Source organism: Hypanus sabinus, chromosome 13, assembly GCF_030144855.1.
Source record: "Hypanus sabinus isolate sHypSab1 chromosome 13, sHypSab1.hap1, whole genome shotgun sequence".
NCBI lineage: Eukaryota > Metazoa > Chordata > Chondrichthyes > Myliobatiformes > Dasyatidae > Hypanus > Hypanus sabinus.
The window spans coordinates 93,347,914-93,372,478 of record NC_082718.1 but is presented as its reverse complement, the minus strand read 5'-3'; the positions used below and the strand labels follow the sequence as shown (position 1 = coordinate 93,372,478).

General features: G+C 41.5%; 1 long non-coding RNA gene across 1 annotated transcript in view; it reads right to left on the bottom strand.

Moving 5' to 3' along the window:
- LOC132404162 (uncharacterized) overlaps nucleotides 1-23,776 on the bottom strand; it is a 115,641-nt gene extending 91,865 nt beyond the window's left edge. The window contains exons 1-3 of the long non-coding RNA XR_009515437.1: nucleotides 23,658-23,776; nucleotides 13,416-13,494; nucleotides 4,074-4,170 (exon numbers count right to left, since the gene is read on the bottom strand). This is a non-coding gene — a long non-coding RNA (uncharacterized LOC132404162). The remainder of the gene's footprint in view (nucleotides 1-4,073; nucleotides 4,171-13,415; nucleotides 13,495-23,657) is intronic.
- Between the last annotated feature and the right edge of the window lie 789 nt (nucleotides 23,777-24,565).

The following is a 24,565-nucleotide window of genomic DNA, read 5'->3' as shown; positions in this document are numbered from 1 at the left end:
GGATGATTGCATTTGTTACGTTAATGGCTAGAAAATCTATCCTATTGAATTGGAAAGAAATTAATCCTCCAACCATATTTCAGTGGTTTTCTCAAACTATTTCGTATTTGAGTTTAGAAAAAATTAGAAGTGTTGTTTTTGACCCTTCAATTAAATTTGAAGAAACTTGGAGACCATTTATTCAACATTTTCATATGAGCTAAACTGACTTTTCCTAAATCTTACTTTTATTATCCTTAATTATTTGGATGGAGGTACGGAGTTATTGATGCTGCTGTGTATATTTGACATAATGCAATGGCCTATGTGGGTTAGTTTTTTTTTTCTTATTTACTCCTTTTTTGTAACCACTATGAGTTTGGGAGGTTATTATATATGGATTATCATCTATTTGTATTTATACTTTAAACTATTAATTATGTATTCTCAAACTCTCTGTATCTATGTTTCTCTTATGTTTGTTTAAAATTAATAAAAAGATATAAAAAGAAAAATCTTCTATAGATGTACTGTGGAGAGCATTCTGACTGTGTGGTATTGGGGGGGGGGGGGGGTTAGCTCCTGCACAGGACCAAAAGAAGCAGCAGAGGGTCGTAAATCTAGTCAGCTCCATCTTGGGTTCTAGCCTACAAAGTACCCAGGACACCTTCAAGGTGTGGTGCCTCAGAAAGGCACTGTCCATTATTAAGGACCTCCAGCACCCAGGGCATGCCCTTTTCTCACTGTTACCATCAAGTAGGAGGTACAGAAGCCTGAAGGCACACACTCAGCGATTCAGGAACAGCTTCTTCTCCTCTGCCATCCGATTCCTAAATGGACATTGAACCCTTAGACACTAACTCTCTTTTTAATATTTATTATTTTTAATACAATTTTTACTCTATGCAATATATGCATACTGTAATTGAGTTACTTATTTATTATTATTATTTTATTTTGTCTTCTTTCTTCCCCATTATTGCATTGAACTGCTGCTGCTAAGTTAAATTTCACAACACATGCCAGTGATAATAAACCTGATTCTGATTCTGAATGATGCACTTCTTCGACGAAGCTCATTCTTGTTTCTTTCTCTTTGACTGATTGGTAATCTCCTCCCACTGTAGAGCTCAAAACAGAGTGTGTGTTTATGGAGCCTGGGGACAGGCACGCAAAATGATGTAGCTGGCCTGGTGTGATTGGCTGGAAGTAAAGAGAGTTTCAGTGCTGGGAACGTTAGCCTGGGATTGGACACTCCCAGAATCCTTCATATTTATGGGAATTATGACCAAATCAACAATTGTTGGTTCACTTATTCAGTAATTCCAGTCAATGTGATATATTATGTGGCAGCAACTTTAGAGACCCCTCATTTTATTAATATTGATATAGAATGGCTGCTTTTAAACCTGTTGTACGACATAGGCTATCATAGTCTTTCCATAGCCATGATCGTTCTTGGCAAATTTTTCAACAGAAGTGGTTTGCCATTGCCATCTACGGGGCAGTGTCTTTACAAGAGAGGTGACCCCAGCCATTATCAACACTTCAGAGATTGTCTGCCTGGCATCAGTGGTCACATAACCAGTACTTGTGATATGCACCTGCTGTTCATACGACCGTCTCCCATGGCTTCGCGTGCCCCTGACCGGGGGCTAATCAGGTGCCACACCTTGCCCAAGGATGACCTGTAGGCTAACAGAGTGAAGGAGTGCCTTACTCTTCCTTTGGTAGAGACATATCTCCACCCTGCCACCAAATTGAAAAACTGCACAGAGTTGAAAAAGGATGATATCATTTCACATACAAGTAAAGCAGGCTTTACCACTTGGAAAGTGCGAGGGGGGTACACACCGGGAAACATTGACAATAAGTGAATTGCCCAGGACTAGCTTAAAAAATTGAGGGTGCACTTGAGCAGTGACTAAAATATTGTGCATAGATTTATAGAAAACAGCTTTGAGTCAAGCACAAAGCAAAACCTTTTATCTGTCATATATAATGTCTCTGAACTAATGGAGATTTTGTTTCCTTGAATAATCTGCAAATCTGAGCAAGAACACATGCACAAGATTGTGTTAGGAATGATCCCATTCACAGTCTGGGAATGGGAAACTATTCTTTTACAGGGGGAAAAAAAACAATTGGGATAATTGAAATGGCTATAAATGGCTGGCAGTTTCTCATATGTATATTTTATAAATTAATGATGACTGAAAAAAAGGAGTCTCTTTTCACTTTACTTCTTTCTTATCTAATTTCCTCACTAATGCACAGAGATAAATAATTTAAAGCAGAGGGATCAATGAACTAAAGAGCAGCTCTAGTTCAAATAGCTGAATAAAACTTTAATAAAGTCCTGATGGTAATTGGATTTTTCTGTTCTTCTAAATTGCCTGATTTCCTTTTTGGGATACTGTGTGATCCACTGAAGGGTCTGTTTTATCTGTTTGGTTTGAAAATGCCTGGATGTCTGATGTTGGATCTCAGCTGCAGCACAGTTAGTCCGGACTTCCGTTCCAGTGCCTCTCGGATCAATTGTGGTTCTTTCTTTCAGCTTAGAGCTTCATCCTATCCTGCAGATGTGTGGAACAAGTTTGCCAATGCAAGAACAACATGTAGGCTGCTAATGGCTAATCATTCCCAGAGCTCAAAGACACCTGAAATCAGAACTGACCTAATGGATGATTATTGCAGTTCCTTCTTCAAGCTATTGAATCACACTTTCAGTGGCCACTTTATTAGGTACAGGAGTATACCTAATAAGATGTTCACAGGAGTGAAACCTGGTGTGGTCTCTGCTGCTGTAGCTCATCCACTTCAAGGTTAGGCTTGTTGTACATTCAGAGATGCTCTTCTTCACACCACTGCTGTAACACATGGTTATTTGAGCTACTGTCACCTTTCTGTCAGTTTGAACCAGTCTGGCCATTCTCTTATTAATAAGGCATTTCACTCATAGAACTACTGCTCACAGGATGTCTTTAGTCTCCACGCCATTCCCTGTAAACTCTAGAGACTGTGATGCATGAAAATCCCAGGACATCAACGGTTTCTGGAACACTCAAACCACCTCTCCAGGCACCAACAGCATCATTCCATGGTCAGAAACACTTAGATCTCATTTCTTCCCCATTCTGATGTTTGGTCTGAATAGCAGTTGAACCCCTTGACCACGCCTGCATGCTTTTATGCATTGAGTTGCTGCCACATGATTGGCTGATTAGATATTTGCATTGAGGAGCAGGTGTACAGCCACTGAGTGCATTACCAACTCTTTACCAGTAGGGAACAGAGTTACTAGTAGAATATTTTCATCAAAATGGAGGGGTGGACATCAGGCTCATTGAAGTCCAAATTTCAAAGTAATGCTTATTCTCAAAGTACATACATGTCACCATATTAATTTTCTTATGGGTACGCTCAGCAAATCTACAGAATAATAGCTACATCAGCATCAGTGAAAACCCATCCAACTAGGGCAATCAACCAGAGTGCTGAAGACAACAAACCGTACCAATGCAAAATGAAGAAACAATAATATAAATAAATAAGTGATAAATATCAAGCACATGAGATGAAGAATCTTTGAAGTGAGTCCATTGGTTGTGGGACCATTTCAGTGATGGGGCAGGTGAGATTGAGTGGAGTTATCTCATTTGGTTCAGGAGCCTGGTGGTTGAGGGGTAGTAATGTTCTTGAACCTGGTGGTGCAAGTCCTGAGGTTCCTGTACCTTCTTCCTGATGGCAGCGGTGAGATATTGGTGGTGTCATGATGTTGGAGGGTGGCAGAGGAATAACTTAACTCTTAACCAAACCCAAGGAAGAACAACTAATGTGACATCCTCAGAAGGAATGTAATTATGTAAAGTGTCATTCAACAGCTGTTGGTGTATGTATGGGAGGAAGATGAAAGGAAGGGATTTGAATTAGATATGGCAAAAGACAATTCTGACAGTCCCTCTCAGCGTAAGTCTTCTCATTGCTCACACATTGATGAAATGAAATCAGCATGATATATTTTTAATTCTGTCACCAGATATGAGCTCCCAGTCTCATTACCCACAAAGAAGAGAGGCAGATGCGCTACCTACCTGCATGTGCTCTAGCATACAGATCGGGCATTCTTCAGACCCCTTCCCTTGTATCTTGTGTTCTTATTTTGCTGGGGCGGAGAAGATGAACTGTGACCTGTAACACAGGAAAACATTCCTCGGAAATTCAAGGGAACTCCATCAAACATTGAGCAGATCTACATAAAGTGATGTTGGAGCAAATAGCAGAAACAGGCAGACATTGAAGAGTACATAATCCTAGAACTTGACAGCTCATGATATAAATTGCCAGAGTTACATTAATTCAAATCAGGAATGTGCTTGAGGCCAGAACTGGAAGGGACGGATATTTCAGGATGCTCTAAGCATGCAGGATGTTGTAAAGGTAGCCAGAGATGAATATTTAGTAAGCATAACAGTGGGACTTGTGCATCTTGTCTGTAAGGGCTGGGCTGAATGACAATGCTATGTCAACACATCTGGGTGGCGGGGTGGAGATAAGTCTCTGCCAAAGGAAGTGTAAAATGCTCCTTTCCTCCGCTAGCCTGCAGACCATCTTTGGGCAGGATGTAGCACCTACTTAGCACCCCATTCAGGGTCACAGGAAGCCATGGGAGTAGGTGGTGGATGGTCACACAAGCAGCTGGTGCAGATCACAAGTCCTGGTTATGTGACGACTGATGCCTGATAGACAATCTCTGAAGAGTACTGATAATGGCTGGGGTCACCCATCTTGGAAAGACACTGTCCAGAAGAAAGCAATAGCAAGCCATTTCTGTAGAAAAATTTGTCAAGAACAATCATAGTCATGGAAAGACCGTGATCACGTGCATCGTATGATAATGGCACATAATGAACAATATCAACACAAGGGAAGGTGAGGAAGAGCATAGAAAGGGAAGGATGGCTTCCGCTGAAATTGAAGTGGGTTGTTAGGAATAATGCTCTGCAGCCACTTTGTGAGCAAGGGCAAAAAGGATCGTAGGGTGTAGATGAGTCAGCAAATATAATCAGCTTTCCACTAACAGGGAGAAGAAAAGTAACTGACTTGGACCAAGCTTCATCAGATTTAACTGCATCAATACGATGGACAGCCGTGGAGGCAGCTCATTGGGTATATTTATAAAGGTTGATAAGTTATTGATTAGTCAGGGCGTCAAATAATATGGGGAGAAGCTGGGGGAATGGGGTTGACAGGGACAATAAATCAGTCATGATGGAATGGTGGAGCAGACTCGATGGGCCAAATGGCTAAATTCTGCTCCTATGCCTTGAGGTCCAAGTTTCATGCACAATGTGCAATAAAGTTCATGGAACGAGAACACTTATGACAAATAATTTAGAGGACCACATCTTTAATCACATGACCCATTTTCCTTGATTTGTCATCTTGTTAGCTGTAATTGCAGCAACCATGACTGGTTATTATGTTAGTTAATTAGTTACTCATCATTTTGGGTTTTGTAGCCCAATGCAAAATCCTGTACTGGGGAAAATTTGTTTTATGTGTCTGCGGAAGCGATTGAGAGCTACCTGGGTAGTCCATGACAAGAGATCTTATAACTTTCCAACTTTTCTTTCTAGAAAGCAGCAGAACTCCACGTAAGACATAGGAGCAGAATTAGGCCATTCAGCCCATCAATTCTGCTCCACCATTCCATCATGGCTGATTTATTATCCCTCCAACCCCATTCTCCTGCCTTCCCCCCATAACCTTTGACACCTTCACTAATCAATAAACTATCAACACCCACCTTAAGTATACCCTGTGGCTTAGCCGCCACAGCCACCTGTGGCAATGATTTCCATAGATTCACTACCCTTTGGCATAAGAAATTCATCCTCATCTCTGTTCTAAAGGGACGTTCTTGCATTCTGAGATAGTGCCCTCTGGTCCAAGATTCCTTCGCTATAGGAGACATCCTTCCCATGTACACTATACCTACACCTTTCACCTTTCAATAGGTTTAAATATGGTTCCCCCCCCCCCGACCAGAAGGTGCAGGCTGAGACCCATCAAATGCTGCTCATATGTTAACCCCTTCATTCCTGTCATTCCTGGGAATTCTGGCTGTTCCTAGCTCTTGTTGAGCTCATGACTTCTAGCCCACTGCCAAAACTTTGCTAAAAGAAATGGCGACGATAAATTTTCAATGCGGAGTTCACAGTTCCAAGTTCAAAGTAAATTATCAAAGTATAAACCCTTAGATTCATTTTCCTGTTGGCATACTCATTAAATCCATAATAAAATAATAATCATCATAAAATCAATGAAACACCACTCCATCTTGGGTGTTAAACCAATGTGCCAAAGACAACAAACCTTGCAAATACAAAAAGAAATAATAAATAAATAATAATAAATATCAAGAACTTGAGATGAGGAGTCCTTGAAAGTGAGTCCATAGGTTGTTGCAACATTTCAAAATTGGGGCAAGTGAAGTTGAGTGAAGTTATCCCCTTTGGTTCAAGAGCTGGATGGTTGAGGGGTAATAAATGCTCCAGAACCTGTTGGTGTGCTTCCTGAGGCTCCTGTACCTTCTTCCTGATGGCAGTAGTGAGAAAAGGACATGTCCTGGGTGGTGGGGGTCCCTGACTGCAACAGTGCTTCATGTAGATGTGCTCAATGGTGGGAAAGGCTTTACCTGTGATAGACTGGGCCGTATTCACTACTTTTTGTAGGATTTTCTGTTCAAGGGCATTGGTGTTTCCATACCAGGCTGTGATGCAGCCAATCAATATACTCCATACATCTATAGAAGTTTGTCAAAGTTTTAGATGTCATATCAAATCTTCCCAAGCTCCCAAGAAAGGTCTTTCTTCATAATTGCACTTGTATGCTGAGCCCAGGACAGATCCTCTGAAATAATAACACCAAGGAATTTAAAGTTTCTGATCCTCTCCACCTCTGATCCTCCAATGAGGATGTGGACCTCTGGTTTCCTTTCAGAGCTCATTGTTCCCCAATGGAGAGCAACTGGACCAAGATAGGCACTGTGCTTATTCAGCTCAATAACTGCACAGCCATCAGTTTAGCAAAGAAATTTCAGGCAACGCTACATAAAAACTCTCATGGACATTCAGGATTTAAGGGATTAACATGGCACAGAACTGATCTCCTTGTAACCTTGTCACTTAGCTTAGAGACTTTGCTGGAGCAGTTGCTGCCTGACTGACACTGCCAACATTTGAGGACATCATTAACTAGAGCAAAGAATTTCCTGAGAGCACCTGAGTTTTACAAGCTATTAGTTTTACAAAAAAAAACCCTCTGTTCATCATTTTATTGCCACCACAAAATTATTGTCTCACAGGAATAAAAACTCTGTGCAGATGACTGCAACTGGAGATTTCCACAAACCTCTCACAAGCTATTTAATGATTGCACAATATCCCATGGAGAAGGAAGATTTACCGTAAGTATTCCAAAACAAATGGATCTTCATCGGAGAGTGCAGCATCTTAAGATTCTGCAAGCTAATTGCCGTTCATCACACAGTTTTGATCTCTACTTTGTAACTTGATGTTTAACGATTTTGGATACTAGTTATTCAGAATGATGATTAGTTAAGATAGACAGATGCTTCCTTGATCCCAAAGGAAATGACAGTCACAGTAGCATTACAAGTACACAGATGTATAAATATTAGAAGAGAAGTAAGAAAGAATAAAAAGTAAGTTACCTCAAGCAGTCTAACAGGAGGGAGTCGTCACTTCCCCAGCTATAGGTTGACTCATTATAGAGCCTAATGGCTGAGGGTAAGAATGATCTCATATAGCGCTCTTTGAAGCAGTGTAGGTGCCTCAGTCTATTACTGAAAGGCCTCTGTTCAGCCAAGGTGGCATGCAGAGGGTGAGAAACACTGTCCAGAATATCCAGGATTTTCCATAGGGTCCTTTGTTCTACCATAGTCTCCATTGTGTCCAGTTTGACTCCTATAACAGAGCCAGATTTCTCATCAGTTTATTGAGCCTGTTGGTATCACCCACGTTGATGCCATTGCCCCAGCACACCAGATAGAAGTTTGTACTGGCAGCAACTGACTAGTAGAACATATGAAGGAGAGGCCTGCATACTCCAAAGGACCTCAGTCTCCTCAGGAAGTAGAGGCGACTCTGGCTGTTCTTGTGCACAGCCTCTGTGTTGGTGCTCCACTCAAGTCTGTCATCCAGGTGTACCCCATTACTTGCAAGTCCTCACCATCAGTGGGAACAGGGAGCAGTGCAGGCTCGGTCTTCCGAAAGACCATCAACATCTCCTTTGTCTTACTGATGTTGAGCTGTAGATGATTCAGCTTGCATCATTTGACAAAGTCCTCCATCAAGGCCTGTATTCATCTCCCATCCACCCTTTATACACCCAACTATTGCTGTCATTAGAGAATTTCTGCAGATGACATGACTCAATGTTGCATCTAAAGTCTGAGGTATACTGGGTAAACAGGAAGGGAACCAATACAGTCCCCTGTGGGGCCCAGTGCTGCTTATAGCCACGTCTGACACACAGCTCTGAAGCCACACAGACTATGGTCTGCCAGTCAGGTAATCCATTATCCAGGTTACCATGGAAGTGCCAACCTGCGTTGAATGGAGCTCTTCCCACAACAATGAGAGCTGTATCGTATTGAAGGCACTTGAGAAATCAAAAACATGATCCTCACAGTACTGCCCTGCATGTCCAAATGGGAGTAGGTTCTGTTCAGCAGGTAGATGACAGCATCGTCAACTCCACTGTGCTCCTGGTAGGCAAACTGCAGGGGATCGAGGGCTGATCTGACCAGGGGTCAGAGGTGAGCCAGAACCAGCCTCTCTAGGGGCCTCATGATGTGTGAGGTTAGGGCCATTGGAAACTAGTCATTCAAGACTTTTGGTTGGCCCTTCTTGGGTACCGGGACCACAGATGATGTTCTCCACATAGTCGGGACCCTTTCCAGGCTGAGACTCAGATTGAAAATGCGCTGAAGAACTCCACACGGCTGCACAGCACGCTCCTTCAGGACCCTGGGGTTCACACCATCCGGTCCCAATGCTTTACCGTGTCTGAGTTTCCCCAGAGCCCTTCTCACCTGTGCAGTAGTGAAGGAGAGTCCATGATGACTGGGGAGTTGGCGGAAGGTGAGAGCTGGGGGAGGTGAAGATTGGGACACTAGCAGTTGGGATGTGGAGGTGTGGATAGTAGGTACAGGGCAAGGATGAGATGTAGACAGTGGCAGCCTGTATAAGCAGACTATTCCAAACATTCTGGTCATATCTCTCTAGGACTCTATTACTGAGCACAAATGGAAAATCAGAATCAGGTCTATCATCACTGGCATGTGACATGAAATTTCTTAACTTAGCAGCAGCAGTTCAATGCAATACATAATCTAGCAGAGAGAAAAAAAAATAAATTAAACATAATAATAAACAAACAAGTAAATCAATTGCATATATTAAATAGATTTTTTTAAATGTGCAAAAACAGAAATACTGTATATTAAAAGAGTGAGGTAGTGTCCAAAGCTTCTCTGTCCATTTAGGAATTGGATGGCAGAAGGGAAGAAGCTGTTCCTGAATCGCTGAGTGTGTGCCTTCAGGCTTCTGTACCTCCTACCTGATGGTAACAGTGAGAAAAGGGCATGCTCTGGGTGCTGGAGATCTTTAATAATGGACGCTGCCTTTCTGAGACACTGCTCCCTAAAAATGTCCTGGGTACTTTGTAGGCTAGTACCCAAAATGGAACTGACTAGATTTGCAACCTTCTGCAGCTTCTTTCAGTCCTGTGCAGTAGCCCCTCCGTACCAGATAGTGATACAGCCTGTCAGAATGCTCTCCATGGTACATCTATAGAAGTTTCTGAGTGTATTTGTAGACAAATCTCTTCAAACTCCTAATAAAAGTATAGACTGCCTTGCCTTCTTTATCTACATCGATATGTTGGGACCAGGTTAGATCCTCAGAGATCTTGATACCCAGGAACTTGAAGCTGCTCACTCTCTCCACTTCTGATCCCTCTATGAGGATTGGTATGTGTTCCTTCATCTTATAGTTACATACATTCCTGAATCGTCCAACATCAAATAAACAATTAGATACAGCAAATCTTTAAGCTTACTGAGACTCGAGGACTGAGTCTCAAGTTCTAAGTATGAATGACAATGAGATTCCTAGTTATTTGCATGTAATATTAAAGATTGCTTGGCCTTTGCGGTAAGCATTGTCCTGAGTGCTTTGTAAATATCTATTTGTGTGAAGACTTGGACAGTGAAGTTCCATTCGATTCAGCAATAAATTCACAGAACGTGAACATCCCATTGGAAGAGCATGCGGGTTCAAGTATGTCTTGCGCAAGTTTTGTTAATTCAGTAGAATGCTGGCAGTAGTAGCTATCTACCTCATGATAGGCGACAGTAGGAATGTAATTATTCAAACAGCACCCTGAACGTCAGCCCTGAATAATGCTCCAAGTTACTGATTCCTGTGAAAACCCACTGGGAAAATTCACCCTCCATCGAGCTGCGGTGGGGTGGGCACAGAAGGCAGTAGAGTCGCTTTATATTCAGTGGTTTGACCTCAAAACAAAAGCCCAGCGTAAAGGTTAAAGGGGATGCATGTCATGTCTTTGTGTTCAAGTGATGGAAAGTATCCCTGGCCAATTTTGCCCGACTCTTGTTACTTTTTGTTCCTGTTGTGGGATGCGGACTGTTACCACAGCAGCATCTGACCTTCGTGGATTGAAATGCTTTGGCTCTCTGCCAGCTTGTCCAGAAGCTGAATTCTCAAGAATTTTCCTTCTGACAGTTTTTCTTTTTTGAAGTAGGTGCTTGCTACGTATCCATCCTGCAGGATTGTAATACTCATAGCAGCAATATTGAGTTGGAGGCAAACATATTTTGGAGGACCTTCTACTCATGGTGATAAATGGAGAGAGAGAGAGAGAGAGAGACAGACAGAGAGAGAGAGAGAGAGAGAACATCTGCAGATGCTGGAAATCCGAGCAACACACACAAAATGCTGGAGGAACTCAGCAGGCCAGGCAGCATCTGTGGAAAAGAGTAAACAGTTGATGTTTCGGGCTGAGATGCTTCATCAGAAAGGATGAGAAGTCAGAGTAAGAAGGTGAGGGGTGGGGAAGGAGGGGAGGAAGAAGTAGGTGTTAGGTGAATCTGGGAGAGGGGAAGCGGTGAAGAAATGAGCTGGGAAGTTGATTGGTGAAAGGGATAAGTGGTTGGAGGAGAGAGAACCTGATAGGAGAGGACCGAAGGCCATAGAAGAAAGGGAAGTGGGGGTGGGGGAGCACCAGAGGGAGGCGATGGATAGGTAAGGATAGATGGAGAGGAATGCAGAGATCTGCAGGGAGCTTCAAGGTTGTTTGCTCATTATCACATTACTTAAAATGAGTTGGTTGATACTCTTTTTTTCTATACCACTTATATTAAACACTTATTGATACATATTAAACAAACGTACATGTTCCAATTCTGACTTCTTTAAAAAAAAAGACTCTAGGCTTTCTTTGACTGGCTGTAAGATATTTTATTATAATGGATTAACCAGCGTCCTGCTTTTAATATCGCATTGCACACACATATTTAATTTCAAGGTAATTAGTGATTTAAAAATTCTGTGCTGGGTAAGTGTGGTAAAGCAATCAAACTAGCTTACTCTAGGTCAGACATTAGTAACAGATGTGGACCTATAAATTGGTGAGCCGGAACAGAAAACCGAAGCGTTATTAATTTTAAAGGAGTCTTCTATTTAGAAATTCATGCCCACTGATTAGTGTCAAATATGCTTTTAGTCTCATCAGTGCAATGAACTTTGCTGGTACACTACTAACATGCTCCTCTAAGTTCATTCATTCACAGGAAATGCTTGCAGCTGGTACTTCTCATTCAGATACTTCCACAGCAAATTTCCATTCCTGAAGAACATTAATGAACCAATTGCCTTTTTCTTAAAATGAATGTTTTAAACGTTTCATAGATTTCTCTTTTGAGACTAGGTACCCTTTCAATTCAAAGTTCAAAGTAAATTTACTAGCAAAGGATACATATCTCACAATATGCAAATCCTCGGATTCCCTTTCTTGCGGGCATGCTTGGTAAATCCAAGAACCATGATAGAATCGATAAAAGACGGCGCACAACAGGATGGACAGGCAATCAATGTGCAAAAGACAAGAGATTGTGCAAATGCAAAAGAAAAACAGGGATAAGAATAATAAATTTTTAAAAAAGCAACAAAGAGAGAAAAATGAGACAAGGAGTTGTTGAAAGTAAGTCCACAGTTGGTGGGAACATTTCAGTGATGGGCTGAGTGAAGTTATGTGCAGTTGTCCCACTGGTTCAAGATGGTTGAGGGGGTAAGAATTGTTCCTGACCCTGGTGGCATGGGTCCTGAGGCTCCTGGACCTTCTTCCTGAAGGCAGCAGCAGGAAAAGATCATGTCCTGGGTAGTGAGGGTCTCTGATAAAGGATGCTGCTCTGTGTAGAAGTGCTCCATTGTGGGGAGGGCTTTACCCTTGATGGACCGGGCTGCATCCATTACTTTTAGTAGGATTTTCCATTCAAGGGCATTGGTGCTTCCACACCAGACTGTGACGCAGCCAGTCAATCACACATCTGTAGAAGTTTGTCGAAGTTTTAGATGACATGCCAAATCTTCACACGCTACTAAGAAAGTAGAGGTTCTGCAAGCCTTCATTATTGCTCTTACGTACTAGGACCAGGTCAGGTCCTCTGAAATAACACTGAGGAATGACACCCTCCACCTATGATCCCACAATGAGAACTGGCCGGTAGGCCTTTGGTTTTCTCCTCCTGAAATCAATAACAAGCTCTTTGGTCTGGCTGACATCGAGTGAAAAGTTGTTGTTGTGGCACCACTCCCCCAAATTTTAAATCTCCTTCTTATATGCTGATTTATCACCACCTTTGATTCAGCCAACGACAAACTTAAATATGCCATTAACGCTGTGCTTAGCCACACAGTCATAAGCGTAAAACAATTAGAGCAGGGGGCTATGCATGCAGCCTTGTAGTGCACCCATACTGGTGAAGATCGTGGAGGCGATGTTGTTGCCAATCCAAATTGATTGAGGTCTGCAAGAGAGTCCAATCACACAAGGCAGTTTTGAGGCCAAGGGCTTGAAGTTTATTGTTTAGTTTTGAGGGTATTCAGTATTGAATACTGAGCTGTAATCTATCAAGAGGATCCGGCTGTACTCAACCCCCAGCCTTGGAAGTCTTCATGTTTTATTGTTTTACGACATTGAATCACAGTGGATTTAACTTGGCTTTTTTGACATTGACCAGCAGAATAAGATTCTTTCATATCAAACTGAAAACAGGTCTCTACAAAGTAATCTAAATATAAAACATTAAATAATTGATTACTCACCCCCTTCAAGTTAGTATTTTGTAGATGCACTTTTGGCAGCAATTCCAGTCTTGAGTCTGTGTGGACAAGTATTCACCCCCTATAATATGAAATGCCAAATCATCACTGGTGCAGCCAATTGGTTTTTGAAGTCACATAATTATTTAAGATGTCCTAGCTATATATACACCTATGTTGAGTCAAGGTATTTCAATTGATTGTAGTAAAAATAAACCTGTATCTGGAAGGTCTAACTGATGGTGAATAAGTACCCTGGCAAAAACTACACCATGAAGACAAAAGAATACTCCAAACAATGCCCTGAAAAGGTTATTGAAAAGCACAATTCAAAAGATGGATACAATAAAATTTCCAAGTCACCGAATATCCCTTGGAGTACAGTTAAATCAATCATCAAGAAATGGAAAGAATACGGCACAGCTGTAAATCTGCCTCGAGCAGGCTGTCCTCAAAAACTGAGCGACCATGCAAGAAGGAGACTAGTGAGAGAGGCCACCAAGAGAGCGATGACATCTCTGAAGGAGTTACTAGTTTCAGTGTTCAAGATGGGAGAGACTGCGCTTACAACAACTGTTGCCCGGGTGCTTCACCAGTCACAGCTTTATGGGAGAGTGGCAAACAGAAAGCCATTGTTGAGAAACACTCATACAAAATCTCAGCTAGAATTGGCCAGAAGGCATGTGGGAGACTCACAAGTCAGCTGAAAGAAGGTTCTGAATAAACCAAAGTTAAGCTTTTTGGCCATCAGATCTAACACTGTTTGGTATAAGCCAAACACCACACATCATCAAAAACACACCATCTCTACCGTGAAGCACGGTGGTGGCTGCATCATGCTGTGGGGATGCTTCACTGCAGCAGGCCCTGGAAGGCTTGTGAAGGAAGAGAGTAAAATGTATGTGGCAAAATCCAGGGAAATCCTAGGGAAAACCTGATGCAGTCTGCAAGAGAACTGTGACTTGGGAGAAGATTTGTTTTCCAGCAAGACAATGACCCCAAGCATAAAGCCAAAGCTACACAGGATTGGCTTAAAAACAACAAAGTTAATGTCCTGTAGTGGCCAAGTCAGAGTCCAGACCTCAATCCAATTGAGAATTTGTGGCTGCACTTGAAAAGGACTGTCCACTCATGATCCCTGTGCAATCTGACAAAGATTGAGCAGTTTTGTAAAGAATAATATGGAAAAATCAGTGTGTTCAGATGTGCAAAGCTGACTTATCCACACAGTCTCAAGGCTGGAATTGCTGCCAATGGTGCATCTACTAAATACTGACTTGAAGGAGGTGAGTAATTATGCAATCTATTATCTTGTATTTAATCCTTACATACTGTTCAGGTCAAATTTGACCCACTTTGATATATGATAGCAGTAAAATCACTCCAAATGCCATTTTTTTTAGCCAAAATTTGATGACTTTTCCTAAAGTGACCCAAAATGTGCAAAAATGAAAATACTTAAAAACTTTATATTTTTGTACATTGATGCTGTTCTGGGTCAGATTTGACCCGTATCTATTGAAATAGATTTTAGATCTCTGAAACATTAATTAAGGATTGATCACCCATTTATTAATGTCAGATAGGCTTTTTACACATTCTAAATAGATCTGTGGTTCAAAATTTGGTATAGACTCTAGTTATGAGGGGGTTCTTGGGCCAGACCCAGACCATACTGTGAAGGTAAAGAATATGAACAGGTTGCTCGGGTTAATAATTGTAATAAATTTAGAGCAAATTTTAGAAATTTGTTTTCACTTTGACATGAAAGAATCTTATCCATTGATAGGTGTCAAAAAGCCAAATTAAATCCACTGTGATTCAATGTTGTAAAAAAATAAAACATGAAAACTTTCAAGTGGGGTGATTACTTTTTATATGCACAGTATGCACTTTTGCTGTCCAAATGTTCCAGTGTTGAGTGAAGAGCAAAAGAAATGTGGACCTGTATGTCATTCCACATATAGTATATGTATGTATAGTATGTATAGTATGCAACTCTGTATGTATGTAATTCCAGATTCTATGCAGTTACTTTCCCAGCTTCCAAAGTGGGATTTAACTCTTTTCTCTGAATCACTGCTGCAGGCCTCGGACTACCAGTCCAATAGAATAGCATAGTGCTACTGTACCCCATGATTTCATGGTTGAAATTCATTGCTCTTGCAATCACATCTCATACGATTATTTTGTCTAGTTTTGACCATAACGTAATTTGAAATCCCATTCCAATTCAGAATTCCACCGCCTGTTTTAAGTATCTGGGCAAATCATTATGAAATTTTGGCATCAAAAGTGTGTCTGTCTGTGAAAAAGATTGCTAATAACCATGGATAAGTTATACAAAACTGATCTTTAGGAGGCTTGAACAGCAATTAATTTCTCTCAGTTTAGGTGATTCTAAAGTTACCATCAATATGTTAGGATGAATTCCTAGCACATTGATGGTAACATTAGCATAACCAAAGCTGACAGAACTAGCAGTAAAAGAACTCTCAACTTCTCAATAATTTCATTCTGATGTCAGTCCAACATATTCCTCTTGGATCTATTGGTCTGTATTGTTCTGCCTATCATCAATATTTTAATTTATTTATTCAGAAACAGCACAGAATATGCCCTTCCCTTCCAGCCTTTCGAAGTTCCACCACTCAGCACTATCCCAATTTCATCCCAGCCTAATTACTGAACAACTGACCATGACCAATTAACCCACCAACCGGTATGACTTTGGACTCTGGGAGGAAACCCACGCAGTCCCGAGGAGAATGTACAAACTTTTTACAGGCACCAGCGGGAATTGAACCCCTGTAGCTTTTTTTGTGAAGCGTTGTGCTAACCACTAAGCTTGTGTCACCCTGCTACGTGTGAGGAATTCTGCCTCTGCACTCTTGATCGAGGAGCTGAAGTACCACACAGCTGAACGTTTGGAGTGCCAGGCTTTAGATGTTTCAGAAAGGACAGGGAGGGAGGGAGGCAAAAGAGGTGGGGGCGTGGCACTGTTGATCAGAGATAGTGTCACGGCTGTGGAAAAGGTGGACGCCATGGAGGGATTGTCTACGGAGTCTCTGTGGGTAGAGGTTAGGACGAGGAAGGGGTCAATAACTTTACCGGGGTTTTTTTATAGGCCGCCCAATAGTAACAGGGGTATTGAGGAGCAGATAGGGAAACAGATCCTGGAAAGGTGTAATAATAACAGAGTTGTCATGATGGGAGATTTTAATTTCTCAAATATTGACTGGCATCTCCCTAGAGCAAAGGGTTTAGATGGGGTGGAGTTTGTTAGATGTGTTCAGGAAGATGTCTTCACATAATATGTAGATAAGAGGAGAGGAGAGGCTGTACTTGATTTGATATTGGGAAATTAACCTGGTCAGGTGTCAAACCTTTCAGTGGGAGAGCATTTTGGAGATAATGATCATAATTCTGTCTCCTTTACAATAGCATTGGAGATAGGAACAGACAAGTTAGAAAAGTGTTGAATTGGAGTAAGGGGAATTATGAGGCTATCAGGCAGGAAATTGGAAGCTTAAATTGGGAACAGATGTTTTCAGGGAAAGTACGGAAGAAATGTGGCAAATGTTCAGGGGCTATTTGTGTGGAATTCTGCATAGGTACATTCCAATGAGACAGGGAAGTTATGGTAGGGTACAGGAACCGTGGTGTACAAAGGCTGTAATAAATCTAGTCAAGAAGAAAAGAAAAGCTTACAAAAGGTTCAGAGAGCTAGGTAATGTTAGAGATCTAGAAGATTATAAGGCTAACAGGAAGGAGCTTAAAAAGGAAATTAGAAAAGCCAGAAAGGGTCATTAGAAGACCTTGGCGGGCAGGATTAAGGAAAACCCCAAGGCATTCTACAAGTATGTGAATAACAAAGGGATAAGGTGTTGAAGAATAGGATTCATCAAGTGTGAGAGTGGGAAAGTGTATATGGAACATAAAGAAATAGCAGAGGTATTTAATGAATACCTTACCTTAGTATTCACTATGAAAAAGGATCTTGGTGATTGTAGTGATGACTTGCAGAAGACCGAAGAGCTTGAGCATGTAGATATTAAGAGAAAGGATGTGCTGGAGTTTTTGGAAAGCATCAAGTTGGATAAGTAACCAGGACCGGATGAGATGTACCCCAGGCTACTGTGGGAGGTGAGGGAGGAGAATGCTGAGCCTCTGGCAATGATCTTTGCGTCATCAATGGGGACGGGAGAGGTTCCGGAGGATTGGAGGGTTGTGGATGTTGTTCCTTTATTCAAGAAAGGGAGTAGACATGGACCAGAAAATTATAGACCAGTGAGTCTTACTTCAGTGGTTGGTAAGTTGATGACGAAGATCCTGAGAGGCAGGATTTATGAACTTTTAGAGAGGTACAATATGATTAGGAATAGTCAGCATGGCTTTGTCAAGGGCAGGTTGTGCCTTATGAGCCTGATTGAATTTTTTGAGGATGTGACTAAACAGATTGAAGGAAGAGCAGTAGACATAATGTATATGAATTTTAGCAAGGCATTTGATAAGCTACCCAATGCAAGGCTTATTGAGAAAGTAAGGAGGCATAGGATCCAACGGCACATTGCTCTGCGGATCCAGAACTGGCTTGCCCACGGAAGGCAAAGAGTGGTTGTAGATGGGTCATATTCTGCATGGAGATCAGTCACCAATGGAGTGCCTCAGGGATCTGTTCTGGGACCCTTACTCTTCGTAATTTTTATAAGTGACCTGGATGAGGAGGTGGAGGGATGGGTTAGTAAGTTTGCTGATGACACAAATGTTGGAGGTGTTGTGGATAGTCTGGAGGGCTGTCAGAGGTTACAGCGGGACATTGATAGGATGCAAAACTGTGCTGAGAGGTGGCAGATGGAGTTCAACCCAGATAAATGTGAAGTGATTAATTTTGGTAGGTCAAATATGATGCCAGAATATAGTATTAATGGTAAGATTCTTGACTGAAGCATCAAAGAGATCTTGGGGTCTGAGTCCATAGGAAGCTCAAAGCAGCTGCACAGTTTAACTCTGTGGTTAAGAAGGCATACAGTGTATTGGCCTTCATCAATCGTGGAATTGAATTTAGGAGCCGAGAGGTAATGTTACAGCTATATAGGACCCTGGTCAGACCCCATTTGGAGTACTGTGCTCAGTTCTGGTCGCCTGACTACAGGAAGGATGTGGAAGCCATAGAAAGGGTACAGAGGAGATTTACAAGGATATTTCCTGGTTTGGGGAGCATGCCTTATGAAAATAGGTTGAGTGAACTTGGCCTTTTCTCCTTGGAGTGACGAAGGATGAGAGGTGTCCTGATAGAGATGAATGAAATGATGAGAGGCATTGATCATGTGGATAGTCGGAGGCTTTTACCCAGGGCTGAAATGGTTGTCACAAGAGGACACAGGTTTAAGGTGCTGGGGAGTAGGTACAGAGAAGGTGTCAGGGGTAAGTTGTTTTTTTTAAAACACAGAGTGTGGTGAGTGTGTAGAATGGGCTGCCAGCAATGGTGGTGGAAGGTCTTTTAAGAGACTTTTGGATAGGTACATGGAGCTTAGAAAAATAGAGAGCTATGAGCAAGCCTAGTAATTTCTAAGGTAAGGACATGTTCAACACAACTTTGTGGGCCGAAGGGCCTGTATTGTGCTGTAGGTTTTCTATGTTTCTATGTTCATTTCCAGCTTGAAAATTAGTTGGGAAAAGCTACGTGTCATTGTTAAAGCCGATTTTCTGTGAATGTTTTTGATTGCTTCTTACTATTTGAAAGTGCTTTGCCTTGACTTATTTTTAAATAACAAATTTTTAATCATCGCAGGAATTTAGTAATGTTTAAAACTAATGCTTTTGTGCATTAACCCTCCCAGCTTTAACAGGAGAACAGCTCCATCCCCAGCCGTGTCTCCTGTCGACAACTGTCAGGGCTGTCTAAGGGTGGGGTCGCAAGGGTATGGTGTCTGAGGCTTCACTTCACCCAACTGAGGAAGGAGACACAGTTCGGACAGCCCTCTGTATCTGGCCCAGTTATATGAGGGCAGGCGACGACTGCTGGCATCAAGTCCAGGCAGTGGGCCAGATCCAACACAATTCACCCCGTTATCCCTGCCAGTATGATTCACTATCACAGTGATAAACTCTTGTGTGGCTTCAGCTTGAGTGTCAGCCTTTCAGAAAGTCCACTGTGCAAGCATAATTCTCACTATTAATTGTATTGTGATGCATTCAAATTGCAGATCTAAAACAGTCTTCTTATGGATAGTACATTTTAGAATCAGAATCAGAATCAAGTTTAATATCACCGGCATTTGTCATGAAATTTGCTGATTTTGAGTCAGCACTACTTTGCAATACATGATAATAAAAAAACTGTGGATTACAGTAAATGTGTGTGTGTATATATTATATATGAATATATATATACACAAACATATATATAAAGTTAATTTAAATAAATAGTGCAAAAATAGAAATTAAAAAGTAATGAAGTAGTCTTCATGGGTTCAATGTTCATTCAGAAATTAGTTGGCAGAGGGGCAGAAGCTGTCCCTGGGTCATTGAGTGTGCCTTCAAGCTTCTGTACCTCCTCCCTGATGGTAGCAATGAGAAGGCGGCAAGACCTGGGCGATGGGGGTCTTTAATGATAGATGCTGTCTTTTTGAGGCATCGCCCCTGGAGGATGTCCTGGATACTGCGGAGGCTAGTGCTTATGTCTAAGTTTACAGCTCTCAGGTCGAGTGCAGATGGCCACGTCAGGAGTACATCCTTTCTTTCTCTGAGCTTCAGAACTCCAATCCCCCCCCCCCCAAAATATGAAGTACCAATGTATTGTCATAAACAGATCCCAATGAACAAGTGCAGGAGGCTAGAATTTACAGGGCTGCTGCAAATGCCTGGAAAACAAGTGGGTGTTGCCCAATTAACATTCTCTCAAAATAATTGACTCATCTATAAAAGTTCATGATATTCACACAAAAGGTGCCTTAATAACGATGGCAATGAAAATGATTTGGGTTCAAGTGGGCTTCAATGTCCTCTGACCAACACCTTCCACAGTCTATTGTATTTGAAACATATTGTTTGTTTGCACATGCCATAGTTATGAGCAGGCACGCACTGAAGCTCACATTTGACTTCAGTGACCCATAAAAGATCATTAGTAATTTAAATGTAGCTTTTAACAAGAGCCAGGGCCTATTGCTTTAGAAATTATACAGAAAAATAACAAAACCATCAATCTTTAACTTACTGGGATGAAAAGACTTTCTTTCAGTATCGTTCTTTGCTATCAGCACAACCATGCACACCCCCTTTCACTTCAAAGGCATTGCACAGAAAGAACTTGCGTTGTTGGCTGAGCACCAGCTTGTGGTTAGCCGGATTTCAATGAGTCATAGAAGAGAACTGGGAGACTGAACCATTTGAAGTTGCAGCTCAGACGCTAAGAAAGGGAATATTTTATGAAGCATTATTTTTCTTTCATTGTTTTATCTTAATTTTAGAAATGAAGCCAAGCACATTGTCATTATTTAGACGAGCTGGTCTCTCATCTGTCCTTGTGTGTTCAAGTTTATAAAGAACTGTCTGTCTTTCACTTGCTCCTGGTTTCCCTAGTAACAGTTACTACCTGCAGTTAACTTCCTGTTTTAAATCATTATTCTTGAATAAAGAGGAGATTGAATTGAGTTTAGTGTACTTGGTAACTAAACTATTACAGGAGAGGTGAAAGAGAATGAACTTTCCATCATTCAGATGTTTCTTAGTATTTAATTTTATACTGACCCTCTAACACAACAGATCATGCACGTTTTGATTTTTTTTCCCCCAGAATAAGAGTGAGGTTTGGCATTTGATGTCCTTTCAAACATTCACAGCCTCCATGTACAATTGTCACTTAGGTTTACGGAGCCGGAACAAAAGAAAGAGAGAAATTGATAGAAATTGTTGTATATACTGGAGCTGTGGTCAGAAATTAAGTTTGAACCCAAGCTACTATGAAGTTAATGATATTGGGTTTCATCCAAAGGAGATAGGTTATAGGACAGCTAGCATCTTCCGCGCCGAGTGGTCTATTTCATCCAAGTCGATGGACAAGAACACTGGATGTGACATAGAGCAGATGGTCAGTGGGATGAATTTCCAGACTCTCATTTGACCAGTGTGGTTTAGCCTGTTTCTTAAAGAATGTAAATCACAGGGTTAGATTTTTTTCTCGAAGCTGCTGATGGGAGGAGAGCAAAAGCTACTAATCTAAAGTGTGCTTCTGTGGTCCTTCATTAAGTATAACTTCAGCGCCTTTGTAGAGAAGCTTCAAGTTTGTGGAATCCAAACAATTGAGGCTGCATTTTTGAGGTCACTTGGATCTTGTCATGGCTTTTTGATTGCAACCATAGAGTCTAGAAGCTTTGTGACGTGAGACTGAGGTTGTGTTAGTGGTTGCGCTTTTGAATTGGCCTCTGGAACTTTCATTATGTGAAGTTCAATAAAATTGTAGCTAGTGATGCCGGCAAGATTCCTGCTGAGACCGAAGGAGCTGTCTGACCATGGTGCAACGTTTAATAATCACCAGAAGTCGTTTTCAGGAATATAGTAACACATTTTGAAAACTATACCTTTTCTATGTTTATGGCATGAGATGTTAGCACAAATTAGGAAATCTCCTCTCATTAGTTATCTCTTCTAATTTATTATTTGTTCAATTGAAGTAGGCAGTTTAAATGATTCAACAGAGACAAGATGGGCCAAAGGGCCTGTTTCTGTGCTGTACTTTTCTATGATTCCTTGTTTTGGTCCGTTCACTTTCAAAATTGATGTGAAGCGTGCAGCTGCTGTAAAGGAACAATGGATATCAGAAGTAAGAGCAGAAGAGGGTGACTTGATCAAGAAGCTGATCATTCATTTTCCTACGTAGCACTTCACTGTTGGTTTCCCACTTTCTTTTGATAGTCTAAAATTCCCAAAAGGTATCCACCTCAAGCTTAAATGTACTCAAAAGCTCATCACCAGCTGGTGTTTAGAGGAGAAATTCCAGAGATTCACAATGCTCTGAGTGATGAAGTTTCTCCTGAGACAATATCCCAAAGTGTTAGACTCTCTGATCAATTGAGACCTTCATGGTACCAACCTGGTCAGAATATTTTGACCTGAGACAACACAAGTCCTTTTGGCATGGGACATCCTTTTTATCCCAGGAATCAATCTAGGAAGCTGTCATTACACTCTAAAACAGATTTACTGTATCCTTCTGACCAACAGTCATAAATGTGCTCTCAACAAAAGCCTTGTAGAATTGCTAGAAAATTACCTGACACTTGTAATTGCACCCCATTGCAATGAAGAGCAACAAGCGACCTGCCGTCTTATTTCATTACTTTACGTGTTTATTAACTTTCATACAAATTTCTCCTCATGCTCAGCTAAGAGAGAATATTCTTCACCTCTCAGATTTGCTCACAATCTCTGCATCCACTGCTTTCAGATCCCTAGAATACAGGCTATCAAGTCCAATGCATTCAGACCATAAGACACAGGAGCAGAATTAGGCCATTCAGCCCATCGAGTCTGCTATGCCATTTCAGCATGGCTGATTCCGGATCCCATTTAACTCCATACACCTACCCCCTTACCTATTCCTTGATGCCCTGACCAATCAGGAATCTGTCAACTTCTGCTTTGAATATACCCATGGACTGGGCTTCCACTATGATCTGTGGCAGAGCATTCCACAGATTCACCAAAAAAAATCCTCCTTACTTCTGTGATAAAAGGTCACCCCTCAATTTTGAGTCAGTACCCTTTAGTTCTGGATACCCCCACCAGAGGGAACATTCTCTTCACATCCACCTTATTTAGTCCTTTCAACATTTGGTAGGTTTCAATGAGATCCCCCTGCTTTCTTCTAGATTCCAGTGAATACAGGCCCAAAGCTGCCAAACGCTCCTGTTGTGATGGAAAATAACTGGTTCTTTGAGTCTCAACAGTAGAGGACCAGACGCACACAGTTTTAATAATAAGGAATTTACTTACAAGGGGAAGTCGGGTCAACACAAGCAACTACAATATTCTAACAAAAAATGCTTAGGGTTAACATGTGTGGGGAAGGTTGGGTCGGCTGTACAATACACAAAAAGTGGTGTGGGGACAGGGTACAGTTACACAAACAAAGAACAAGGGAAAAGCACTACAACAGCTATCCCCCTTGACCTTGGATAGCTGCGGCTCCCTTATCAGGTCAAACGATAGACCTTCCCGAACATAAATCAATGCACTTACCTTCAATGAGGTGGTCTGTAAGAGAGACCGAGCCAGGCACCTGTCTCACCTTTTGTAGCATGGGGCTGGGCGCGATAATCCAGTTATGGTGACCAATAATTTAGGTGCGCATTGATTAGTTGGGGGGGGGGGGGAAACCAAATGTTGATTGACGTGTGGTGTGTCCTCCAACCAGCCAGGTGGCAGTGCGTCTGTCATGTGACCGGTATCTCTGGATACAGCTCCTCGTATGTTAACCTCTTCATTCCCAGAATCATTCTCGTGAACATTTCTTTCTCTGATCCCTTTTATTTCCTGGTGTTAAGTTCTTCGCTCTTATTAGCATAAGAGCTAACTTGCTAAACTGCAAACTGTTGGGAATATTGAAACAAGTTCTGGTTTGATTTCTTTGATCTGCCATAAGTTTGAATATTAAGCGTAGATCATTCTGGGGCCTTCAATGAGACATTACCGAATATAAAGAGATAAAAGAGAAGAAAAGTGTGTGCTAAAATGGCATTTCATGGGAAATCCATGGAAGCCCTATGCAATGTCTGAGGGAACCTGTCCACAACATGTGCAAGGTTTACTGTGTGTATCCCACAAATCTCAGCTCATCAATGTAATTACACAGAATTACTGTTAATTTCAGATTTTTACCAACATCAAGCGGGAAGCAAGGTTTAAAATGTAACCTGCCTCCATCCAATGAGCTCCTAAGCTGAAGGTTCACAGTACTGTACCTCAAGTGGTGGGCTATCTTAATATTGGAGGTAGCGAGACATAGAGAGGATGATTGATCCCTTCTCTGAAAAGGAGTGGCTTGCCTGTGATATTGAAGATACCAGAATAATTCAGATCTTGCTACCGAGCAGAATTTTTCAATGGGCTCAAAATGTACAAGCACAGCAAGAGAGGAAATATTCTCA